Here is a 25,282-nt window from a genome sequence, read left to right as displayed (position 1 = left end):
CACGGGTTCGTGCCCTGGTCCGGGAAGATCCCACATGCCGCAGAGCAGCTGGGCCCGTGAGCCATGGCCGCTGAGCCTGCGCGTCCGGAGCCTGTGTTCCGCAACCCGAGAGGCCACGACAGTGAGAGGCCCGCGTACCGCAAAAAAATAAATAAATAAATAAAAGCAACTCTCTGACCTTTGCTTTGATTACCTGTAAATCATTATAGGGTTGTTTTAGGGATTATATAAAAATGTTTAAATGTCTGTCACATTGTGGGCCCTTGATAAATGGTTGACATTATTACAAAGAAAGATATTGCTAAACCAAATTAAGAGGATTAACAAATTAATAGGAGAAACAATATTTTGGCCAACATTTTTTTAAAATTTATTTCATAGAAATATAGTTGATTTACAATGCTGTGTTGATTTCTGCTATACAGGAAAGTGATTCAACTATACATATATATGTTCTTTTTCATATTCTTTTCCATTATGGTTTATTACAGGATATTGAATATAGTTCCCTGTGCTATACAGTAGGACCTTGTTGTTTATCCATTCCATGTATAATAGTGTGCATCTGCTATTCCCAACTCCCAATCCATCCCTCCCTCACCTGCCTCCCCCTTGGCAACCACAAGTCTGTTCTCTATGTCTGTGAGTCTATTTCTGTCTCGTAGATAAGTTCATTTGGATCATATTTTAGATTCCATATATAAGTGATCTCATATGGTATTTGTCTAATTTGGCATAGATCCTGTGGTCCAGAATTTGGAGCTGACCTTGTCTGGATCCCTGCAACAGCTCTCTGTCTAATCTCCCTGCCTTCATTGTCCCCCACTGTTCCCTGGCTCCAGCTTCCCTTTTCATGTGACCAACAAACCAGTCCTCCTCATCACTTTCATCACTCATTTCCATGCTTACACACCTTCCATAATTCTCTTGTCCTAGACAATTCTCTGTCTGTTATATACTGTCTCATATTGTTCAATAATTTTTCTTTGTTAGACTTCTCTTCCAGATAAAACTGTTGTAGTTAGAACTTAGAACTTACAAATAAGGAAAATCAGGTTGCCCTTGAGAGAATTTAACTTAATCAGCAGGTGATGAAAGGAACCCAAGGTCTCCTAGACCCTTGGGAACAGTTACTAGACAACTAATCAGTGGTATTAACACATCTAAGGAAAGAAAGCGTCAGTATGGTCTGCAATAGAGGAAACAGAGGAAAGCCAGAGTTTATCAAACTTTAGCTGAATGCATCCAGCAAAGTCCATGGAAGAAAGTTACTGGACCCAGGGGAACCTGAGTACTTCAATCATTAGTCTTCAGGGCTGTTACTTCCTCCACCAGGAGAGGTCCTGCTCCATTGTACGTTCTACTTCCCTAGGTAATATACCCAGCATTCTTCTCATCTTTGACCTCCTGGATGAAATATTCCCCTCTTTTAATTACAGTTGACCCTTGAACAACACAGGGGTCAGGAGTACCGACCCCTCATGCAGTTGAAAACCTTCATCTGCTGTGAAGTAGTATAACATAGCTGGCCCTCCAACTACATGGTTCTTCCATATCCAAGGTTCCGCAGATTTAACCAACCGTGGATCGTATAGTATTTACTATTGAAAAAAATCTGCATGTAAGTGGACCCGTGCAGTTCAAACCCATGTTGTTCAAGGGTCAACTGTACTAGTTCTGGGAATACAATCAGGGCACTGGTTTACTAATTCTGCTTCCCAAGTACATCCAGATGGAGATGGAGGCCTCTGTTAGGGGTTCAAGCATTCTGGTCAATGGAAAATTATATCTCCATTGTTTATGTGAGTCTGATAATCAACGTTTGGTAATCTTAGTTTATGTGAAGCTGATAATTAGGTAAAGATCTAAGTGGAAAAGATGAAACTTACAGACCAGGAGAAAATAGAGCAGAACATTTTTTAAATTGTGTGGTTGAAATGTCCCTTTTAAGTACGACATAACATCTAGAAGCTGTAAAGGAAAAAATTTAACTAAAGAAAAAAATTCAAACTTCTATACAAAGAAAAACTACAATTTGAAAGACATTATAGACTGGGATTACATATTTGCAACATATACAAGAAATAAAGGATGAATACCCACAAAATATGAAGAGAAACTAATAATGAATAAGGAAAAGATAACCCAATAAAAAAATGGGCAAAGGATACGAATTAGGAAAACCACAGAAAATATGTCCAATGTCAATATGTTTCGCACATAGTTGAAAATGGTTCAAGCTCACTTTTAACTAAGGAAATGAAATTTAAAAAGCAGTGATATTCCCCTTCCATAAGGTTGATATAATTTTTTAATAATATGTGAACATATTTATTTAGTCTATTTTTTTAAATTGAGGTATAATTGACATATAACAGCCTCAGATGTGCAATATAATAATTTGATATTTGTATATATTGTAAAATGATCACCACAATAAGTCTAGTTAACACCCATTGCCACAAGTAGTTACATAATCTTTTTTTTTTTAATTCTTAAAGATTTTAAAAATTTTTAGTTATTTAATTTATTTATTTTTGGCTGCGTTGGGTCTTCATTGCTGCACACAGGCTTTCTCTAGTTGCGGCAAGGGGGGTTTCTCTTCGTTGCAGTGCGCGGGCTTCTCATTGCGATGGCTCCTCTTGTTGCATAGCACAGGCTCTACGCATGGGGGTTTCAGTAGCTGTGGCACGCAGGCTCAGTAGCTGTGGCTCGCGGGCTCTAGAGCGCAGGCTCAGTAGTTGTGGCGCACGGGCTTAGTTGCTCCGTGGCATGTGGGATCTTCCCCGGCCAGGGCTCAAACCCGTGTCCCCTGCATCAGCTGGTGGATTCTCAACCACTGCACCACCAGGGAAGCCCCTTTAATTTCTATCAGAGTATAGTTGAATCAGTTGTACATATACATATGTCTACTCTTTTTTTAGATTCTTTTCCCATACAGCTCATTGTATAATTTTTAAAAGATACATTAGAGGGGTGTATCACTGCTATTTAATTGAAAACTTGATAGTGTCTTTAATACAGTTGATGAGGGGGCTTCCCTGGTAGTGCAGTGGTTGAGAGTTCGCCTGCCGATGCAGGGGACACGGGTTCGTGCCCCGGTCCGGGAGGATCCCACATGCCGCGGAGCGGCTGGGCCCGTGAGCCATGGCCGCTGAGCCTGCGCGTCCGGAGCCTGTGTTCCGCAACCCGAGAGGCCACAACAGTGAGAGGCCCGCGTACGCAGAAATACAGTTGATGAGGGTGTGCGGAAACAGATATTCTCAAAATACTGTTAATGGGATATCCCTCGGTAGAGCTTCTTTTGGAGGATCATTTGGAAGTATGTATTAAAATGTGGCTCGTTATTATACTTGAAAGACAACTTGGCTAAGAATTGTTTGCAGTTTTTCCCCCCAGAACCTAAAGTCGTGGCTCTATTGTTTTTCTGATGTTGAGCATTGCTCTAGCTCTTTTACCCCAGCATTTTCATTCATCTCTTGATTGGTCTAATTTCCTTAAGTTTTTGTTTTGTTTTTGTTTTCCTTTTCAGGAAGGCATCATATATTCTTTATTCCCTAAGTTATTGTTTGTTTGCAAATGTCTGTCTTCAGCTTGTTTACTTAAATGACAAGTTGACCAGATGTAATATTCTTGGGCTCACTTTATTTCCCTAGGCACTTTGCAGCCACTGAATCTGGTGGAGAAGTCTGAGACCAGCCTGATTCTTCCCTCTTTTAAGTGACCTGCTTTTTCTGCCTAAATGACTGAGTAATTCCTTCTTCCTCCTGAAAACTGAAGGACTTAATCAAGATATATCTTGGTTTCAGTTGTTCACAATCGGGTTTTTTTGGAACACAGTATGTCCTTTTAATGAGTAAATTCAGTTCTCCATAGTTCATAACAGGAAAAATTTCTTCTGTTATACATTAAAACAGCTTTTTTTTTTAATTTGTTGCATTCTCTGAGAACATCAATTTTCCTTAGGTTGTATCATCTTCATGTGTCTTCCATATTTTTAAACATCTTCTCTCAAATTTTTTAGAAAATTGGCTTTTTTTTCTGATTCACTAATATTAAACCAAGAATCATTTTGTTCCTTGTTGTTTTACTTTATTTATAAGTTATGCAAGTGTTCATTGAGTCTCTAATTCATTTTCTCTGCTCTATAATATCTCTTTTCATCTCATTCTATTGTTTTATCATATTGTCTTTTGGTTCTTTTACTTAATCCATGCTTTTAGAAATTTCTTCTGTAGCATGAACCATTCACGGACAATTTTCTTTTGCCCTGGTTATATTTTCCTCAACCGTGCATTCTTTATTTTTTGCATGCCATGTTCCTTTCTTTCTTTGTCTCTTTTTCTTTTCTATTTGCCATGCTATAACTACACGTTTATCATGGTGACGTTGTGGAGGAATTCCTTCATGAGACCTGTCCAACGTTATTTAGTACAAGGAGTGGGCCATACACAAACAAGGCCAATCAGAATTCTAAGACAATTGGTAAATGGATGCCTCTTGTTTCTTTTTTATACTTAATTGCTTTGGTTTAGAATTACCATAAGAGTGTTTTATAAAATACTGAGGTTAATAGACAATATTTTATAATAACTATAAATGGAACATAACCTTTAAAAATTGTGAATCACTACATTGTATACTTGAAACTTATATAATATTGTACATCAACTATACCTCAATAAAAAATAATAATTTCTAAAAGAGAAAAGAAAATACTCATCAGTCATAGCAGCTAAGCATCCCTCACCCTCACTGTATGTTCTCAGGCTACAGATATGTAGATAGACTACCCTAGTCCACCCTCAAACTGTAGTTCTTAGGCAAAAACATATCCCAATTCCAGTGTCACCTCCTCAGAGAGGTTTCCTCTGATTACCCTTTCTAAGGGTATCCATGCTCTAGTTACTCCATCGAAGCACCTAGCTTTATGTCTTCAAAGTATTTGTCACTATCTGAAGTAGACTACAATGACCAATCAAGGTGAAGGTAGCAGGGGTTTTTACCAAAGGGTGGAGAAGCAGTGGACTCTGAGTACCACTGAGGAGTATCCTCCTCACCCAACACTACATAGGTATGAGAATATGAGCAGACTTTACTGGAGGGAGTTGCAGGGAAAGTAGCAAAAAGAGAGCCAGGTTTAGATAAGGTAAGAAGCAGAAGGAACATTCAGAGAAGTGATTGAAGGCATAGAGGAGTTGGAATTTCCAGAGGGCTAATGGAAAGTTTTGGCAGGGAAAAGAAAGCGATTTGATAGGCTTAGGGAAGTATAGAGCATTTTAGGAATGACAGTTCCATAGAGGACAAATTTAGGAGGGGAGCAGATACTTATATTTGGGGCTCTGACCTATGACAATAGGAATGAAGCTTGGCAGGTTCAGTCACAACTGACCCATGGAAAACAGTGGACACAAGGGCTTAATAAAAGTCAACTGTGGTCCGGAAGGTTCTGCAAGTATATGTTTTGATGCAGAGGTATGATTAGTCACAGCAGATGAAGCACAGGACAGTAGTGGGAGCAAAGAAGCTTGAAGTTCAAGGTTCTTTAAGGGGAGAGGTGAACAGTTGTCCTAAGAAGATTAAATTCTTAAGTTCAGTATCCACTGGTGTCCTGTATAATAAGGGGGTGGAGGTCTTGGTGCTTGTAGCTTGGGATTGGGTGTGTGGAAGGAGGGACTTAGTAGTAGCCCAGGAATTGAGCCTAGATCTCCAGATGCAGATATAGATTTAGAACTTCCATTAGAGCACAATTTTTATTTTCATTCTCCACATACAGAAATGATACTTAAATTATTATTTCAAAATATTTACACTTGCTCTTGCAAGTTCAAATTTTAAATGATTTGAGCCATTTCCCCCAAATTTCATTCTTATTTTAGTATATTATGTATTTGCTTAATTTTTAATTTACAAAATTTAGGGGGTTAAGTTAAATTTTCCAACATAAGAGAAATCATGGTTTCCAGTTGGTGTAATGATGGGATTCAGAAGTCTTAACAAAACTTAAAATTGTCACATTTAGGGACTTCCCTGGTGGTGCAGTGGTTAAGAATCCACCTGCCAATGCAGGGGACACGGGTTCGAGCTCTGCTCTGGGAAGATCCCACATGCCACGGAGCAACTAAACCCGTGTGCCACAACTACTGAGCCTGTGCTCTAGAGCCCATGTGCCACAACTACTGAAGCCTGCATATCTAGAGCCTGTGCTCCGAAACAAGAGAAGCCATGACAATGAGAAGCCCGCGCACCACAACAAAGAGTAACCCCCGCTCACCACAACTAGAGAAAGCCCGCACGCAGCAACGAAGACCCAACGCAGCCCTAAATAAATAAATAAATTAATTAATTAAAAATTTTAAGTTGTCACATTTTAGGAGGGAAAGTATAAAGCTTAATTTTTAGTTTATTCTTTTCTTTCCAGTGCCTTATAGAATCAACAGGAAATACATTAGCAGAACCAGCCCAGAATTATACACAGTGAGGCTCCTTGCGACTTCGTGCTCCACTGAACTTCTGAGATCATTTTGTCTCTAACACTCGGAGCTTTTTATAGGTATATTCCATTATTTTCTCACTGTGGAAGCTCTTTGTTTTCCACCTACATATAATCACTTCTAAGACACATATGTTTCCACATTTTAACAGCTCTGACATTGGGATGCTTCTTATAATCCAAACTATCTTTGATTAGATGAGATATAGCACTTTGTAGCACTCTCCAATATAACCTAATTCCTGACACACAGTAAGCACTGAGCAAATGTTTGTTTACTGTTTGACTAATACGTAATTGAAGAGACCATTTAATTTGAATTACTTCTTAAATACAAACTGTAACTTGACCTCTGGCATTTCTTCAAACTCTTAAGGTCCCCAAGTCTTTATTCAATAAAAAGATTGTTACAAAAAACAGAAGAAAGAAATGAGGAAAATGTAATTAGTTACTGCTTTTACAACGACTTTTAAATGGATTTAATACTTACAAGGTGTTCCATAGTAATACCTACTTTACTTTCATGTAGAATTTGTCACCAAAACCCCTCTGCAATACAGGTAGAAAAAAAAAGACTAAACGAATAAAAGAGAAAGTATATGATTTGCCCAAGTTCCACAGCTAGTCAGTCTTGCTTTCCTGGCTCACAGTACTTGTTCTTTTCACTGGGCTGTATTGTCCCATTGAAAGGCAAATGGAACAAAAGCATTCTTAAATGCAACCCATTTTTGCAAAGGTCGTCTTAAAATTGATTACCATGAAGTGAAATTCAGACTACACATGTGCTGTAGCCTTCATCTCCTTCTAGTCTTCAAAAGAAAGGGCGGGAAAAGATACTGCAGACCTAAAGCATAATTGCTTATTAGGCATCATTCAATGAGGGAGGCAGTAAGAAGCGAAACTATTATTACTGCCTAGTAAAGAGCACCTTATTTAGTTCTTGGGAAAGATTGAAGGATATTTACTACTAAAATGCAATTTTCGCTCACTTTGAAGGAATCATCACAAGTGTCAATTCATTTTCCAACTTAGAACCTTTAAGTCATTCTCATGAAATTTTTTAAAATAAATTTATTTATTTATGTATGTTTTAATTTATTTATTTTTGGCAGCATTGGGTCTTTGTTGCTGTGTGTGGGCTTTCTCTAGTTGCGGCGAGCAGGCACTACTCTTCATTGTGGTGCATGGGCTTCTCATTGCTGTGGCTTCTCTTGTTGCAGAGCACAGGCTCTAGGAGCACAGGCTTCACTTCAGTAGTTGTGGCACTCGGGCTCAGTAGTTGTGGCACGCAGGCTCTAGAGCTCAGGCTCAGTAGTGGTGGCACACAGGCTTAGCTGCTTCGAGGCATGTGGGGTCTTCCTGGACCAGGGCTCGAACCTGTGTCCCCTGTATTGGCAGGTGGATTCTTAACCACTGCACCACCAGGGAAGTCCCTCATGAAATGTTTATATTCTTTTGTCTTGCGTGGCTCTTCTGCACAGTCCTGCATCGTGTCACTCCACTGCTTAGCTTCTATTCCACTTTTGGAATAGCTTTCACTTATACACACACATTTCCAGGCTCTCCTTAGGTCATCCCTTTCCTGCTCTTGTGTTCATGGCAATGATGTCTTATCTGACATCCATTTTATCCAAGATTAACTTCCATTTGGGCAGTAGCAAAAGCAAGAAGAACTGCAGTCCTGCAACCTGTGGAACAAAAACCACATCCACAGAAAGATAGAAAAGATGAAAAGGCAGAGGGCTATGTACCATATGAAGGAACAAGATAAAACCCCAGAAAAACAACTAAATGAAGTGGAGATAGGCAACCTTGCAGAAAAAGGATTCAGAATAATGATAGCGAAGATGATCCAGGACCTCGGATAAAGAATGAAAGCAAAGATCGAGAAGATGCAAGAAATGTTTAACAAAGACTTAGAAGAATTAAAGAACAAACAAACAGAGATGAACAATATAATAACTGAAATGAAAAATATACTAGAAGGAATCAATAGCAGAATGAGGCAGGAGAACAGATAAGTGACCTGGAAGACAGAATGGTGAAATTCACTGCTGTGGAACAGAATAAAGAAAAAAGAGTGAAAAGAAATGAAGACAGCCTAAGAGACCTCTGGGACAACATTAAATGCAACAACATTCTCATTATAGGGATCCCAGAAGGAGAATAGAGAGAGAAAGGACCCGAGAAAATATTTGAAGAGATTATGGTCGAAAACTTCCCTAACATGGGAAAGGAAATAGCCACCCAAGTCCAGAAAGCAAATCAAGCCTCAGTAAATTTAAGAAAATTGAAATCATATAAAGCATCTTTTCTGACCACAATGCTATAAGATTCGAAATGAATTACAGGGAAAAAAATGTAAAAAACACAAACACATGGAGGCTAAACAATACGTTACTAAATAACCAAGAGATCACTGAAGAAATCAAAGAAATCAAAAAATACCCAGAGACAAATGACAATGAAAACACAATGATCCAAAACCTATGGGATGCAGCAAAAGCAGTTCTAAGGGAAGTTTATAGCTATACAAGCCTACCTCAAGAAACAAGAAAAATCTCAAATAAACAATCTAACCTTACACCTAAAGGAACTAGAGAAAGAAGAACAACAAACAAAACCCAAAGTTAGCAGAAGGAAAGAAATCATAAAGATCAGAGCAGAAATAAATGAAATAGAAACAAAGAAAACAATAGCAAAGATCAATAAAACTAAAAGCTGGTTCTTTGAGACGATAAATAAAACTGATAAACCATTAGCCAGACTCATCACGAAAAAGAGGGAGAGGACTCAAATCAATAAAATTAAAAATGAAAAAGGAGAAGTTACAACAGACACCACAGAAATACAAAGCATCCTAAGAGACTACTACAAGCAACTCTATGCCAATAAAATGGACAACCTGGAAGAGACGGACAAATTCTTAGAAAGGTATAACCTTCCGAGACTGAACCAGGAAGAAATAGAAAATATGAACAGACCAATCACAAGTAATGAAATTGAAACTGTGATTGAAAATCTTCCAACAAACAAAAGTCCAGGATCAGATGGCTTCACAGGTGAATTCTATCAAACATTTAGAGAAAAGCTAACACCCATCCTTCTCAAACTCTTCCAAAAAATTTCAGAGGAAGGAGCACACCTAAACTCATTCTAGGAGGCCACCATCACCCTGATACCCAAACCAGACAAAAATACTACAAAAAAGGAAAATTACAGACCAATATCACTGATGAATATAGATGCAAAAATCCTCAACAAAATACTAGCAAACAGAATCTAACAACAAATTAAAAGGATCACACACCACGATCAAGTGGGATTTATCCCAGGGATGCAAGGATTCTTTAATATATGCAAATCAATCAATGCGTAAACCATATTAACAAATTGAAGAAGAAGAACCAAATGATCATCTCAATAGATGCAGAAAAAGCTTTTGACAAAATTCAACACCCATTTATGATAAAAACTCTCCAGAAAGTGGGCATGGAGGGAACCTACCTCAACATAATAAAGGCCATATAAGACAAACCCACAGCAAACATCATTCTCAATGGTGAAAAACTGAAAGCATTTCCTCTAAGATCAGGAACAAGACAAGGATGTCCACTCTCACCACTCTTATTCAACATGGAAGTCCTAGCCACGGCAATCAGAGAAGAAAAAGAAATAAAAGGAATACAAATTGGAAAAGAAGAAGTAAAACTGTCACTGTTTGCGGATGCCATGATACTGTACATAGATAATCCTAGAGATGCCACCAGAAAACGACTAGAGCTAATCAATGAATTTGGTAAAGTTGCAGGATACAAAATTAATGCACAGACATCTCTTGCATTCCTATATACTAATGGTGAAAAATCTGAAAGAGAAATTAAGGAAACACTCCCATTTACCATTGCAACAAAAAGAATAAAATATCTAGGAATAAACCTACCTAGGGAGACAAAAGACCTGTATGCAGAAAACTATAAGACACTGATGAAAGAAATTAAAGATGATACCAACAGATGGAGAGATATACCATGTTCTTGGATTGGAAGAATCAATATTGTGAAAATGACTATACTACCCAAAGCAATCTACAGATTCAATGCAATCCCTATCAAATTACCAACGGCATTTTTTACAGAACTAGAACAAAAATGTCTTAACATTTGTATGGAGACCCAAAAGACCCCGAGTATCCAAAGCAGTCTTGAGGGAAAAAAGCGGAGCTGGAGGAATCAGACTCCCTGCCTTCAGACTATACTACAAATCTACAGTAATCAAGACAATATGGTACTGGCACAAAAACAGAAATATAGATCAATGGAACAGGATAGAAAACCCAGAGATAAACCCACACACCTATGCTCAACTAATCTATGACAAAGGAGGCAAGGATATACAATGGAGAAAAGACAGTCTCTTCAATAAGTGGTGCTGGGAAAACTGGACAGCTACATGTAAAAGAATGAAATTAGGACACTCCCTAACACCAAACACAAAAATAAACTCAAAATGGATTAGATACCTAAATGTAAGACCGGACACTATAAAACCCTTAGAGGAAAACATAGGAAGAACACTCTCTGACATAAATCACAGCAAGATCTTTTTTGATCCACCTCCTAGAGTAATGGAAATAAAAACAAAAATAAACAAATGGGACCTAATGAAACTTAAAAGCTTTTGCACAGCAAAGGAAACCAGAAACAAGACGAAAAGACAACCCTCCGACTGGGAGAAAGTATTTGCAAACGAATCAACGGACAAAGGATTAATCTCCCAAATATATAAACAGCTCATGCAGCTCAATATTAAAAAACAAACAACCCAATCAAAAATAGGCAGAAGACCTAAATAGAGATTTCTCCAAAGAAGACCTAAAGATGGCCAAGAAGCACATGAAAAGCTGCTCAACATCACTAATTATTAGAGAAATGCAAATCAAAACTACAATGAGGTATCACCTCACACCAGTTAGAATGGGCATCATCAGGAAATCTACAAACAACAAATGCTGGGGAGGGTGTGGAGAAAACGAAACTCTCTTGCACTGTTGGTGGGAATGTAAATTGATACAGCCACTATGGAGAACAGTATGGAGGTTCCTTAAAAAACTAAAAATAGAATTACCATATGATCCAGCAATCCCACTACTGGGCATATACCCAAAGAAAACCTTAATTCACAAAGACACATGCACCCCAATGTTCATTGCAGCTCTATTTACAATAGCCAGGTCATGGAAGCAACCTAAATGCCCATTGACAGATGAATGGATAAAGAAGATGTGGTACATATATACAATGGAATATTACTCAGCCATAAAAAGAAACAAAATTGGGTCATTTGCTGAGACATGGATGGATCTAGAGACTGTCATACAGAGTGAAGTTGTCAGAAAGAGAAAAACAAATATCATATATTAACACATATATGTGTAACCTAGAAAAATGGTACAGATGAACCGGTTTGCAGGGCAGAAATTGAGACACAGATGTAGAGAACAAACATATGGACACCAAGGGGGGAAAGCGGCAGGGGGTTGGGGGTGGTGGTGTGATGAATTGGGCGATTGGGATTGACATGTATACAGTGATGTGTATAAAATTGATGACAAATAAGAACCTGCAGTATAAAAAATAATAGTAATGTTACCTGTGGGTTTTTTGCAGATGCTCTTAGAAAGTTGAGGCAATTCCTCTCTATTCCTATTTTTATCATAAATGGGTACTAAATTTTGTCAAATGGATTTTTCTGCATCAGTTAATCTGATCATGTAATTTTTATTCTTTAGCTTGTTGATAGGTGGTTTACATTGATTGTTTTTAAAATGTTGAACTAGTCTTGAATACCTGGAATAAATTCCACTTGGTCATGGTGAAAAAAAGAAAAAAAGATTAACTTCCATTTGCTCCCGAATATTTGATTTTTCTCTACCTACAAGCTTGTTTTGAAGCCAAATGTGTCCCAATGTGGAAGGGTCTATTTTCCAATTTCACTGAAGTTACTTCTTGGAATTACTTCTCTCCTGGGAAAAGCAGGGTGCCTTGCAATGAAGATCACTACTCCAGAAAATAATGGGCACTGATTTTACAGGTTAGAATGAAGGATCTTGAGAGTAGTGGTTGCCCTGCATTATGGGGAAAGTATCATATTGATGCCTCATTTCTCGCTTTCTACCCAAACTGCTTGCAAGTTATCAGAGAGGGGACCTCCAGTGACTCCCAGATATTCCCCCTTTGACTTGTTTTTTCAATTATTTGCTTATATTTAGTTAGTTAGGTTTACTTTATAGCTATGTTGTACTTTTTAGCTATGTTTTGGCTAACTTTCTGAACAGATTACTTAATCTGAGCATCAATTATTTTAACCATAAAATGTAGATGAAAATGCCTACCTATCAGGGGTTTTGAAAGAGTTAAGTGACAGCGCTTATTTAAGAGTGGCTAGCTGTTTAATCTCATAGTTACCTCATCAGAAATGTTACTCAGGGGGCTTCCCTGGTGGCACAGTGGTTGAGAATCTGCCAATGCAGGGGACACGGGTTCGAGCCCTGGTCTGGGAAAATCCCACATGCCATAGAGCAACTAGCCCCGCGAGCCACAATTACTGAGCCTGTGCGTCTGGAGCCTGTGCTCCGCAACAAGAGAGGCCGCGATGGTGAGAGGTGCGCGCACCGCAATGAGGAGTGGCCCCCCACTAGCCGCAACGAGAGAAAGCCCTGGCACAAAAACGAAGAGCCAACACAGCCATAAATAACTAAATAAATAAATAAATAAATTTTTTAAAAAAGGCAAAATTCCTTAAAAAAAAAAAATGTTACTCAGGTCAGTACTTTCCTTCACTATTTGCGACTTGAAATCACTCTAATCCTTTGCCATGTTCTTGTCCTAAATGCTCCTGCCCTGAACTACTTCAGCTTTTCCAAATTCATGTGGTCTTCTAGTAGGCTGACCATATCATTTATTTGGACACTTTTGAGAGTGTAAGGGGGCAGGAACCATCAATTATTATGCTATGACAACCAGTGTCAACTGGGAGTGTCCTAGGCAAATTCGAAGGTATCCTACTCTTTAGTCCTCTCCTGGCTACAGCAGACTGCTTCCTACCCTGGGAAGTAACTTTATGTTGTCCTTTCAACACTCAGTTGCTTCACTGACTTCCTTACTCAGTATAAATTCTTCCCTCTGTCACCACTGCTATCAGTACCTATGTTCAGAACTGCATATGTTTATTTTCTAAACCACCCTCCTTTACCAACTTCTCCATTTCTGTTGAAGGCTAGACCACACTTCAGAGTTTATCTTTGACTTTCCATATTCCTTCATATCCAGCCAATTGGCAGAGATTGTCAACTTCAATTCTATAAACACTTATTGAGCATTTACTTTGTTCCAGAGACTAAGTGAAGTGCTAGGGATAAAAGAATAAGATACAATCCTGATATACAAGAAGGCTCACATTAAATAATAAACATGCAACTAAATAATTGCAATTTAGTGTGTGAGGTACAAACACAGAGGTAGTGGTTCTGGTAAAGTGGTGATGTCGACATGGAAGTTATCAACTCTGCTTGGGTGGTTCAAAGAAGGATTTGCAGAAATAAAGATGAAGTTGACCTGTGGCTTAGTATATGAATTAATTAATATTTTATTAACTACAATTTACTAGACACTATGCTATGCACAGGGAATACACTGATAAACATGACAGGTATGACCCTTGTCCTCTTGAAGCTTATAGGCTATTAGGGAAGGCAGACAGTATAAAAGTGAGAAGTATTAGAAAAAAAGAGGGGGCATCATGTGAATACATAAAGGGAGAACTAACCAACTCTGCAACCAAGTCCGTAACAGTTAAGTTGAAATGTGAAAAGATGAATAGGAGTAGTTAGGTGAAGGGCAGAGATTGATAGGAGAGGGAAAGAGAGCAAGATCTTGAGGTGGAGAGAGTATGAGGTATTAAAACACTGAGAAGAGACCAATATGGCTGAAGAGGAAAGAGGAGTGGGGAAAGGGACATGGCATGAAGCTGGAAATGTAGGCGGGGGTCAGAAATTATAAGACCTTGTAGACCACATTAAGAACAGTGGACTTTACCTCAGGTCAATGGGCAGCCATAATTTAAGCATTGAAAGCAATGTAAACTGATTTGCTCTTTCTAGAAGGAGGCTGTTGCAGTAGCTTAGGCAAGAGATGATGGTGGTAGAAATGGAAAAAAAGATGATTTTTAGAAATATCTAGAAAGTATAATGACAAATTTGGTAATTGATTTGTAATGAATGGTAAAGAAGGAATGGTCAAGGATGGCTCCCAAAACAGCTGGTTCTGTTATTTACTGAATTACGGAACATTCAGAGAAGGATCAGGTTTGGGAATGAAGATAACAGGTCCAGGTTTTGATATGCTGAGTCTGCAGTACCAGTGAAATATTCAGGTGGAGAGCTTATGTAGGCAGATGCATATGTTTGTCTGGAGCTACAGATTTGACCGTTTTAGGTATATCAATAGTAATAAAGCCAAGGGAGTGAATGCATTTACCTCAGGAAAAATTCCAAGTGGGAAGAGACATTAGAACAGAATGTGCAAAACATTTAATGGTTGTATAAAAGAAGATCTGTCAAAGACGGTTAAGAGGAAGCAGCTAGAGAAGAAAGAAGAAAATCAGAAACATGTGACGTCACAGAAGTCAAAGGAAGAAAGCATTTCAAAGAGGCAATGGTCGTGTAAAATGAGAAATAAAAATGGATGATCTTACTGAGAACAGGTTTTGAGAAATGGCAGGCACGAAATCCAGATTAGTGGGTTTAGGACTAAGTGGGAGGTGAGAAAATAGAGGCAGAATATGTAGGTAACACTTGCCATAAGTTTGGGAAGGAGAGAAGGGAGAAAGCAGTGAGAGCTGAAGAAAGATGTGGACGAAGGACTGAGGGGGATCTTTCCTTTCCTTTCATTTCCTATGAGAGCTTCTTGAGTACATTTAAATACTGAATAGAAAAGAACCATTAAAGAATGGCGGAGAGTAACTTTCCACACTGGAGAGTAATCAATAAGTGATAGAAACAGGGTTCAAATTCAGATCTGTCTTCACTCATTCTTAACCACGGTGCTCTGCTTCCATGTCAAATTTTAATAACTCTTACCATTGCAAACACACTTTGTGGTGCAATCATGAGTAAATTGTTTCTTGACAAATTATGCCATGGGCATTATTTTTTTAGAAATTTCATGTAATGTCTGAAACATTTATATTAACATATTTCCATACAAATAACCCCATGAAAGTTTAGTATTAGTTGTTTTGTTTGTTTGTTTTTTATACTGCAGGTTCTTATTAGTCATCAATTTTATACACATCAGCGTATACATGTCAATCCCAATCGCCCAATTCAGCACACCACCATCCCCACCACACTGCAGTTTTCCTCCCTTGGTGTCCATACGTCTGTTCTCTACATCTGTGTCTCAACTTCTGCCCTGCAAACCGGTCCATCTGTACCATTTTTCTAGGTTCCACATACATGCGTTAATATATGATATTTGTTTTTCTCTTTCTGACTTACTTCATTCTGTATGACAGTCTCTAGATCCATCCACGTCTCAACAAGTGACTCAATTTCATTCCTTTTTATGGCCGAGTAATATTCCATTGTATATATGTACCACAACTTCTTTATCCATTCATCTGTCAATGGGCATTTAGGTTGCTTCCATGACCTGGCTATTGTAAATAGTGCTGCAATGAACATTGGGGTGGCCATGGGCATTATTTCTGTGATATTTTCCATTATTCAATATTCAAATCCTACCTCTTTAATGCCCTACTTAAATCCCACCTTCTCCCCAAACACTCCAGGACACCTCAAATCCTGATAGTCTCTCTGGCTTTTAAAATCCTGCGACAACCTGCCAGCGTTACTCATTTGATAAATTTTATCTGCATTACAGTTGAGTTGGATATTATTTCACTTTTCTTTGATTATGACTTAACATCACAAATCCATAAGCTTCTCAGAGGATAGGAAGTTCATCATATTTTTTTGTTGTTTTCTGGGTGTTTTTTTTTGGACATCTTTTAAAACTTCATCCTAATGCCTTAAAACTTCATCCTAATGCCTTATCCATAGTATGTAGTCAATAAATATTTGTTGATTGATTGCTGGGTCAATCTCATCATTGATACTGGTTGAATATCTCTGAGAACTGTCTGCAACCACTTCAGAAAATTTCCTGTTGATATCATTCTGAGAAATGGAGGAGTTCTTATTTCTGCTGTGGATTTAGTTTTTCCTTTTTGGTTATAAAACTGGGAATCTCAAAAAGACTGTTGGTTTGTATGTGTGTGGGGGGGCGGTCCTTTTGAAAGGGATTGTGGAAAAAAAGCAGACCTTTTATTTTGTAAAGGTTTTTTGAAGCTTACAAGTTCTCATAAGAAAAAGTCCAAATTGGTCAAACTTGAAGTTCCCCTCCTCCTTTCTCCTCTTGCAGAACCTTTATCTAAACCTACTTCCCTTAAAATGACTTTTATTGATTTTCACTCAATGAGAGTTATTCTTCAGAATGAGGATGGAGGGGTCAGAGAGAGAAATTTACCCTGTGTTACCTGTGGAATAGGTGTACCTCCGTATCCAGTCTTGCTTTATTTGTTCTTTTTCCTGGATCCAGAAACCTGCACGCGGGGGATCATTAGGTCCTCTGTGTCTTGGTCAGAGCTTGAGTACAGTATACTAATAGATCAATTTATGTGTTCATTCATTCAGCAAACATTTATTGAGCAGGCATGTCCTAGGCATTGGAGATACTAAGATGAATAAGATGTAGTTGCTGCCCTCAGTGACCTCCAGATGTACACGAAGACACCAGCTTGCTGGGGGTTGGGGTCAGGGAAGGCTTCCTGAACGAGGTAACTGAATATCCTCCTTTGGGGAATCCTAAGAGAATGAAGAGATCAGCCTTGTAAAATAAATATAAACATCTAATCAAGTTAGCCAATTAGAAAGACATTTAGTAAGACAGTCTTTTACCAGTATGTCCGTTGTTTCTTTTGCAATTTTCCCCTGATTTCTTTGTTTCTAGTCTACATTTAAAATTGCCAGGACTTCCCTGGTGGCACAGTGGTTAAGAATCCACCTACCAATGCAGGGGACACGGATTCGAGCCCTGGTCCAGGAAGAGCCCACACGTCGCGGAGCAACTAAGCCCGTGCCCCACAACTACTGAGCCTGCGCTGTTGGACCCGTGAGCCACAACTACTGAGCCCACGTGCCACCGCTACTGAAGCCCGCGCACCTAGAGCCCATGCTCCGCAACAAGAAAAGCCACCGCAGTGAGAAGCCCGCGCACCACAACGAAGAGTAGCCACAGCTCGCAGCAACTAGAGAAAAGCCTGCACGCAGCAATGAAGACCCAACACAGCCAAAAATAAAATAAATAAATAAATTTATTAAAAAATATAAAATAAAATTGCCTCCAATGTTATTTTTCTAAACCCTGATCTGATCCTGTCCTTCCTGTCTTGAGAATTTTTAATGGCTACTCATTCATTCTGCATATTCATCCATCACCTACTGTGCTGTGTCAGGCAAACACCAACTGTTTGGGATGAAATGGTGAGCAAACAATTCCTCCCTTCAAGAAGTCTATAGTCTAGGGTTTCCCTGGTGGTGCAGAGGTTAAGAATCTGCCTGCCAATGCAGGGGACATGGGTTCGAGCCCTGGTCCTGGAAGATCCCACACACCATGGAGCAACTAAGCCCGTGTGCCACAACTACTGAGCCTGTGCGCTGCAACTACTGAAGCCCGTATACCTAGAGGCCATGCTCTGCAACAAGAGAAGGCACTGCTATGAGAAGCCCGCATACCACAACAAAGAGTAGCCCCCCTTGTCGCAACTAGAGAAAGCCATTGTGGAGCAACGAAGACCCAACACAGCCAAAAATAAATAAATTAATTAATTAAATAAAATAAAAAAGAAACCTATAGTCTAGACCGAGAGACAGACAAGTAAGCAGACAGTTTCAGTACAGTTTCATACTAGCTTTGACAGGGCAAGTAGACGATTCTGTGGGTGTACACAGAGGCACGCCTTGTCCGGTCTTGTGCTTCCTGAATCTTGTCCTCAGACTTAAATCAATACAATCCAACAGATACCAGTATCTATTGTGCTAAGTACTATGCAAAACAACTGCTTTTAAGCAGATCAAAGTCTAGTGGAGGAGCCTGAGAACTTAATTGATAATTCCTGCACAATGTGGTCCGTGGATAGATAAATGCATAGGATGCTAGGATAACAGGGGTTGAAGAGGAGAGAGGACTGGTAGGCAGCAAAGCTTTTGGAAGAGATCATGCCTAAGCCGAGTCTTGAAGTATGCTAGACGCTGAAGCATCCAGTTCCTTAACGTGACAGACAAGACCCTTCAGGATCCGTTGCTCTACTTTGCCAGCGCACCTTTATGTCTTCTATATCTTTGTTTTTTACATTAGGAACAAGGACCCCTGGATCATTTAGTGTTACACGTGGGATATGAGAAAGTACTGGATAAATGTGGTGCATCTTTCTTAAGCATCAGCTTTACCAGATGATAAATAATATAAAACATTGTTTTATATTAAAGCACAATATATTTGTGGACTTGAAGGCAAAATTTGCATTGATTTTTTTTCAAGATAAAACAGGATACATAAATTCCAAGCTAATGACAAGTCATTTGTGGCTTGCCCTTAGACACCACCATCAACCACCACCGCTTTCTTGTGGAAAAGTTTGAAATGCACTATCTGAATGCACCAGGACCTTTCAGGTCTCTGTGCCTTAGCATATGCTATTCCCTCATCCGGAGTGCTGTTCCTACTTTCTCCCTAGGTAAACTCTACTTATCCTTCAAAGCTAACTTAAGTGTCATCCCATAAGAGGGGACAGTTAATTTAGCACAGTTAAATTTTTTGGATACCTACTTACATCTCTGCCTCCTTTCCTAATAGCGCCAGGCAGAGTTAGGACCACCTTCTTTTGTGTTCCCACCACCCTTTACCCAGAGTTTCCATTACAGCACTGCTCACACTGTACAGTGAAGCTTACTGTCTGTTTCCTTATCCATTGCTGCTGCTGAACTGTAAGCTTCTCTAGGGCAGGGACTATTTTTAACTTTATTTTTGTGTCCTTAGTGACTGGCACTCGGTAGCCCCTCAGTCAATGTTTGCTGAATGTTGAGTTTATGGACCATCCCTTACTCTGCATCCCTTCTGCTCTTACATTAAGTAATATCTCCTTTCCTTCTCATCTTCAGGGAGTGATGTGTTCCACAAAAGCCTATTTTCCAGACAAGTGAAATTTACTTACTAAAGTATCAAAATCTGTTTTTGGTGGGAATTTACTTTTTTTTTTAAAGTTTTTACATGCTTCCTCTCTTAAGTAAAATATACTAAGCATAATGTGTTCCTGATGACTTATCCCCGAAAGCACCAGCTTTATGCTGGCTTGGAATTCATGACATCCTCTGGGGACACTGATGGGATAGGACTTTTTGTCTCCACACCAAATAACTCCATTCTCTTCTGGTTTGAGAGCTCTTGTGCTCACTTCTTGTGTTTTGGTCACCACTTCTTGGTGTCAGTGTGCTCGCTCTAACAGCACTGCCTTTTGCTCTTGTTGTCTGTCTTTTAATGGATATTAAAATCCCAAAACTAATATATATTCATTGACACACAAACAGAAACACTTAAAAGTCCAAGTCCTTCCTTGTTCCTGGCCCCCCACCGTCCCCCGCCACATTCACACTCCCACTCTCTAGGCATAAGCACTGTTAGCAGTGTAATGTACATCCCCACAGGCCATTTTCTTTTAACGTGTGTGTATACTTGTGTATCTACAAATGTCAAATCATATTCTGCACACTGTTCTATGACTGGCTTTTCTTCCCACTTGACAATATACAATAGGTATTTTGCATGGCAGTACATCCAAGTCTATCTCATTCTTTTTAATGGCTGCCCCCTTTTAATTTGACAATCTTAATCAGCCGTGAATGGGAAAGCCAAATAATCAAGCTTATTAGAATTGTACCTAAGAAAGAGTGAATCGGCTCTGAGTGAAGGCTTGAGGAATCCTCCTAGGAGTGAAATGTGTTAACTTTAGTGCATAGTCTTTGTAATGTTTATCTTGGCTACTCTGGGACCCCTTTTGCTTATTTCCTAGTTCATTGTGTTTTGGATAGCTGAGGTTGCTGGATATATGACCTGTGAATTAGTGAGGTATTACATATTCGATTTTGCATTATATGATTATGCTATGGTTTTGTGAGGGTTGTGCATTTAATTTTTAAATGTAGACTGTCTTTGTAGACAGTGATTATTTCTTCTAAACCTAAGTACTTGCATCATAGTGCAGACCATTGCATATGGTAGCAATTAGAATGTTTGGCTTGGTGATTGACATGGGGCTTCTTATCTATATCACCTACCTGTGAGACTGTGCACTGGATTTATGGGAACTCTATAAGCTCATCTGAGGAAGTCTTTTACTACCAATGAACATTAAAGTACTGACAGCATCTTGTCCTATAACTAATAAAATCCTTCTTAGGATTTATATAGAGTTTTCCGCCTTCATCTACTATAGTAAGTGGCTAAATCCTGTTAATTCCACCTTTTAGTTTTCACTGTAATGTGTCCCCTCTTCTCCATTCCCGCTGCCCTAGTACCTTGGTTCAGACCCTATTATATCCCAACTGAATTACCTGTAATAGACTCCTTAATTGGTCTCCCTACCTCCAGTCAAAACTCCACACTGCTCACCCAGTAACTAGTACTCTTTTTTTTTGTACTTTTGCTCTTAGAATTGGCATTTTATTTTATTATTATTTTTTTAAAATTTATTTTGGCTGCATTGGGTCTTCGTTGCTGTGCACGCAGGCTTTCTCTAGTTGTGGCGAGCGGGTGCTACTCTTCGTTGTGGTGCGCGGGTTTCTCATTGTGGAGGCTTCTCTTGTTGTGGAGCACAGGCTCTACGTGCACGGGCTTCAGCAGTTGTGGCACGTGGGCTCAGTAGTTGTGGCTCGCAGGCTCTAGAGCGCAAGCTCAGTAGTTGTGGCACACAGGCTTAGTTGCTCCGTGGCATGTGGGATCTTCCCGGACCAGGGCTCGAACCTGTGTCCCCTGCATTAGCAGGCAGATTCTTAACCACTGAACCACCAGGGAAGTCCCTAGTGCTCTTTTTAACACAGAAATTCTCTCATGTCACACCCCTGAAAAACCCTCTAGGGGTTTCTCATCACCTGTAGAATAACATCCACTTTCCTTAAATTAGTATACGTAACTTTTTTATGATTTGTCCCACTTCCCCTGATTTTCTCTTGCTACTCAATGCTCATACTTCAATTTCTAGGGAAATCAAGCGGCTTGTAGTTTCTCCAACACACCACACAAGACAGTTCCCAATAAATGCTTGTTTACTGAATGAATGAAACACCTTATGTAGTTAGAGTGACCATTCAATATGCTTGGTTCAGAATGGTCCCTGTTTACCCCTTCCACCCCAGCATAATTATTAATAGTGCTTCTTTTCACTATCAAACTTGTCTCAGGCCAAAAAAATTACATGGTTACCCTAATTTTAGCAGTCATCAAATTGTTTTCTAACTCTAGTCTCACCTACTAGATAATGAGTCCTTTGGGGGCAGAAATTTTGTTCATTTTACTTTTATATCCTCATTTATTCATTCAACTAAGAGATTGACACTGTTAGATGCTGAGGTATAATGCTGAATAAAGCAAACATGGTTCTTGCCGTCATGAAGCTTACAATCCAGCAGGAAAGAATAATCTAGCAGGAAGAATAGTGCCTAATACATTAAATGCCACTGTGTGAATGAATGACTCAACGTGGAGATAAAGACTTAGAGGTTCCTTAACAACCCTGATCTCATGAATTTCAGAGACAGAAATAGTCATAAGCATAGACCTCTAGGTTGATCAAATTAACTATTTACTTAGAGTTGCTAACTAAAAATTTTAAATATAAACAATGCATACAACACATGTACACCTAAACATACATAATATTTAGATGCTACCTTAATGTTAAACGTAAGAGAAAAGGGACCATGAAATAATAGCAAGAATGAGACTGTGAGGGCTCTGTTTCTAGACAGACAATTTGTAATCCCACGTGGTTCTTTGGAGGGAGGATTATCAGTATGTACTCCCCACCCCACCCCCCTTTTTCTTTTGAGATGAGAAATCTGTGGTTTTAGAAATTGAGCCACAGAAAGGAGGGATTTCTTAAACCAGGATTAGATTTTGGTTGGGTTTCCCTTCCAGAGTTTGGAATACCTGCTACCCTAGAACAGTTAACCGTGTTCCCATGGGCAAGTTACAAAACCCTTTCAACCTCAGTTTCCTCTTCTATATATAAAGTAGTGCTAATATTATCTCCAGAATTGATCTAAGGATAAATGGGATTATGTAAAGGCATTTAGTCCCATAACCCAGCTTCTAGAAGTCACTCAGGGAATGTTAGTTCTCCATCCATTTCCCTTATTTATCTTTCTGTACGTGGTGAATTAAAGGATGATATAAAATTACTTGAAAGGAAATAACTGTAAATATAAACACCAATAACAATTTTTATCTCAAAAATGCATGCTGAACTAGGCCCTCTCCATCCCCTCTGCAAGTAACAGTTTTATTTATATTCATTTATTATCTTATTATTATAGGCAAAGACCCAGAGAAGCATTCCAGGACCAAAGTGATAGGTAAGATTTTTCTGGGAAAAAGGCAGAGTTTATGAGGGAGCCAGGATTTGGGAGTCATTCGGCTGCAGTGGGTGTCAGTATTAAAAATACCCATTTACTCTTGGTAGCTTTTGGTTCAAGAGAGGAAGGACAGCAAACCACCTACTGAGATCTTTCAAGGGGCGTAAATGTGAACAAAACCAGGAGCTCTCTTCAGTTTCCACAACGTCTCGAAACCCCAAGACTTTCGAGCTCTTTCGCCAAGGCCAGCAGGTCTGTGCTCCAGGAGTGTCCTGGCTCTGGACTCCATTTCCCAGAGTCCCTTAGTGCCCTAATGTATTCAGTGCTCAGAGTGCCTGTATGTGTGTGAGTGTGAATGTGCGTGTGTGTGTGCGCGCGTGTGTGTCTCCGAGTCCCTGGGAGAGTGGAGGCTCATTCACTGATTAGAGCCAGCGCTGAGAGGCAGCACTGCTCCTTCTCTTACACCAACCGAGTCTCTTGATCTGTACATGCAATCCCAGGCAGCTCGCGAACACAAACCCGGGGCCAGCCGCCTACTGCTGCTACTGCTGCTGCTGCTGCTGCCGCTGCCGCCGCCGCCGCCGCCGCTGCCTCCGCCGGCTCTGCGCACCCGGGACTTTTCATGCACCACACTCACCGCCTCCTTCCCTCCGTGTCCTGAAAAGTGCGACCTTTCTCCCAAGGAATTTCCACGGCAAGTATGGAGACCAGAAAGGGGTGTGGATGCGTGTGCGTACATAAGAGGGGTGGGTGCGAAGGCAGCCGGCTGGCTCAGGAACCTGGCTAACTTTCCGGGTTCGTTTCCTAGGGATTCGGGCAGCTCCCCGCCCCCCACTCCCGACAGGGGAAGGGCTGGGATCTGGACTGGCGCGTCTCAGATCTTCGCGACGGTGCCTCCCGGCATCGGTGCCCTGCGCACTCCATGCGCTGCTTCAGTCAAACTTTCCTTCTTGAGTTTTCCTTAATGTGTTTTATTTGGGGGGTGCGAGGGGGAGGGACCACACGCGGGAATTGGACAAGTAGGAAGGGTGAGGGGGCAGGGGCGGCGAGGGAAGGGAGCGGGACTCCTTTTCTCCATCTTTTAATAAGCTACATTCCCACTTTGTTTGGGTCGAAAGCCAGAATGCCCTCTTGCCCGGCTCCCCAGTGGATCCCGCGGTGATTTCCGGCTGGGCCCGGGCCGGGTGGTACTCAGCGGGGAGCCCGAGGCTGCTGGAGGGATGGGGAAGGGGCGATCCGAATGAGAAAGGACCTCGACCGCCCCCACACAACACACGGCCTGCCCGGTGGGGTACCCGGGGAGAGGCTGGAAACCTGGGGCCTCCGGGGGCTCGGCTTACTTTCCTGGAGGGGGCGGGGGTGAAGGGCGTGGAGGAGGTGGAGGTGGGGGTGGGGGAAGCCCCCGCGGGCAGGAAGGAGGCAGGTGCTGGCCCAGAGGTGGACCGCTCGAAATGCAGCGGGTAAACTCCCCGCTCCGCTCGGCCCGCGGGCCTGGTCTCAGAGCAGCCCGACCCGTGAGAGGTCTCCCGGGATTTTCGGGGCCGGGACTCTCTCTCCCAGCGGTTCCACCGAGCGGGTCGGGAGGACCGCCGTACAGACAGCGGCGCGGGGCTCTTTTTGTAGTTTTATTTTTATCTTAGACCTGCCTTAAACTGAGTAACAATTTCTCTTCTTTCGACTTGAGAACAAAACTTTTCAGCGAGCACGCCGGGCGCTGCAGTCCTGCGGCCACCGCAGCCGCGCTCGTCAGCCCGGGCGGAGCGACCTTCTCCGCCCGGAGCCAGGCCCGCCACCTCGCTCCCGAGCCTCTGGTCGCCCCTCTCCCCAACCCCGGGATTTTCAGGGCTCCGCCCGGGCGTTTCGCCTTTGTGCTTTGTAAGGGAAAGCCTTTTCTTCCAGGGCACAACAAACTTGGGCGGAGAGCTTCCGTGTGGCCCCCCGGGCGAGGCCGCCCACGGTGGTGAGGCCATCCGAGGGGATGCCCGGTCTGTCCTCCGCTCCAGGAGCCCCTCCAAGAGCTCGAGGTCCGGGTGGACCCC

The sequence above is a fragment of the Leucopleurus acutus genome (assembly GCF_964270905.1).
Source record: "Leucopleurus acutus genome assembly, chromosome: 2".
Lineage (NCBI taxonomy): Eukaryota > Metazoa > Chordata > Mammalia > Artiodactyla > Delphinidae > Leucopleurus > Leucopleurus acutus.
This window is presented reverse-complemented; position numbering follows the sequence as displayed.